General features: G+C 40.5%; 1 protein-coding gene across 1 annotated transcript in view; it reads right to left on the reverse strand.

Annotated features, from left to right (window-relative positions):
- zbtb47b (zinc finger and BTB domain containing 47b) overlaps nucleotides 1-2500 on the reverse strand; it is a 106236-nt gene that overhangs the window by 31380 nt on the left and 72356 nt on the right.

A 2500-nucleotide genomic window follows, 5' to 3' on the forward strand; every position in this document is an offset into this window, starting at 1 on the left:
GTTCTGGTGGACATTCCTGCAGTCAGCATGCCAATTGCACGCTTCATCAAAACTTGAGACATCTGTGACATTGAGTTGTGACAAAACTACACATTTAGGGTGGCCTTTTATTGTCCCCAGCACAAAGTGCACCTGTGTGATCAGTTTATTGCGCCTGTCAGGTGGATGGATTATCTTGGCAAAGGAGAAATGCTCACTAACAGGGATGTAAACACACCTGTGAATAAAATGTTTATAAATATTTTTTTGTGCGTATTGAACATTTCTGGGATCTTTTATTTCAGCTCATGAAACATGAGACCAACACTTTACATGTTGCGTTTTTATTTTTGTTCAGTGTACTAACCCTAACCCTAACCCTAGATCTAACCCTAACCTTAACCATTATCCTAACCCTAACCCTAACCCTAGCTCTAACCCTAACCTTTACCATTATCCTAACCCTAACCCTAGCTCTAACCCTAACCTATACCATTATCCTAACCCTAACCCTTATCTAACCCTAACCCTAACCATTACCCTAATGCTTATCTAACCCTAACCTTAACCATTATCCTAACCCTAACCATTATCCTAACCCTAACCATTATCCTAACCCTAACCTAACCCTAGCTCTAACCCTAACCTTAACCTTTATCCTTATCTAACCCTAACCTTAACCATTATCCTTACCCTAATCTAAACCTAACCCTAACCTTAACCTTTATCCTTACCTTAACCCTTATCTAACCCTAACCCTAACCCTAGCTCTAACCCTAACCATTACCCTAACCCTTATCTAACCCTAACCTTAACCATTACCCTAACCCTAGCTCTAACCCTAACCCTTATCTAACCCTAACCCTAACCCTAACCATTATCCTAACCTAACCATTACCCTAACCCTAACCATTATCCTAACCCTACCCATTATCCTAACCCTAACCATTATCCTAACCCTAACCATTACCCTAACCCTAACCATTATCCTAACCCTAACCCTTATCCTAACCCTAACCCTTATCCTAACCCTAACCCTTATCCTAACCCTAACCATTATCCTAACCCTAACCATTATCCTAACCCTAACCATTATCCTAACCATTATCCTAACCAGTTATCCTAACCCTAACCATTATCCTAACCCTAACCATTATCTAACCCTAACCCTAGCTCTAACCCTAACCTTAACCATTATCCTAACCCTCTAACCCTAACCCTAGATCTAACCCTAACCTATACCATTATCCTAACCCTAATCAACCTAACCCTAGCTCTAACCCTAACCTATACCATTATCCTAACCCTAACCCTAATCTAACCCTAACCCTAGCTCTAACCCTAACCTATACCATTATCCTAACCCTAACCCTTATCTAACCCTAACCCTAACACTAGCATCTAACCCTAACCTTTACCATTATCCTAACCCTAACCCTTATCTAACCCTAACCCTAACCATTACCCTAATGCTTATCTAACCCTAACCTTAACCATTATCCTAACCCTAACCATTATCCTAACCCTAACCATTATCCTAACCCTAACCTAACCCTAGCTTAACCAACCCTAGCTCAACCCTAACCTTAACCTTTATCCTTATCTAACCCTAACCTTAACCATTATCCTTACCCTAATCTAAACCTAACCCTAACCTTAACCTTTATCCTTACCTTAACCCTTATCTAACCCTAACCCTAACCATTACCCTAACCCTATCTAACCCAACCTTAACCATTACCCCCTAGCTCTAACCCTAACCCTTATCTAACCCTAACCCTAACCCTAACCATTATCCTAACCTAACCATTATCCTAACCCTAACCATTATCCTAACCTAACCATTACCCTAACCCCAACCATTATCCTAACCCTACCCATTATCCTAACCCTAACCATTATCCTAACCCTAACCATTACCCAACCCTAACCATTATCCTAACCCTAACCATTATCCTAACCCTAACCCTTATCCTAACCCTAACCATTATCCTAACCCCAACCATTATCATAACCCCAACCATTATCCTACCTAACCATTATCCTAACCCTAACCATTATCATAACCCTAACCATTATCCTAACCATTATCCTAACCCTAACCATTATCCTAACCCTAACCATTATCCTAACCCTAACCCTAACCATTATCCTAACCCTAACCATTATCCTAACCCTAGCTCTAACCCTAACCCTAACCATTATCCTAACCCTAACCATTATCCTAACCCTAACCATTATCCTAACCCTAACCATTATCCTAACCCTAACCATTATCCTAACCCTAGCTCTAACCCTAACCATTATCCTAACCCTAGCTCTAACCCTAACCATTATCCTAACCCTAACCATTATCCTAACCCTAACCATTATCCTAACCCTAACCATTATCCTAACCCTAACCATTATCCTAACCCTAACCCTAACCCTAACCATTATCCTAACCCTAACCCTAACCATTATCCTAACCCTAGCTCTAACCTTAACGAGCAGTTGCTTATTAACAGATTTTTTTTTGATC

Source organism: Salmo salar, chromosome ssa29 (assembly GCF_905237065.1).
Source record: "Salmo salar chromosome ssa29, Ssal_v3.1, whole genome shotgun sequence".
NCBI classification, from domain to species: domain Eukaryota; kingdom Metazoa; phylum Chordata; class Actinopteri; order Salmoniformes; family Salmonidae; genus Salmo; species Salmo salar.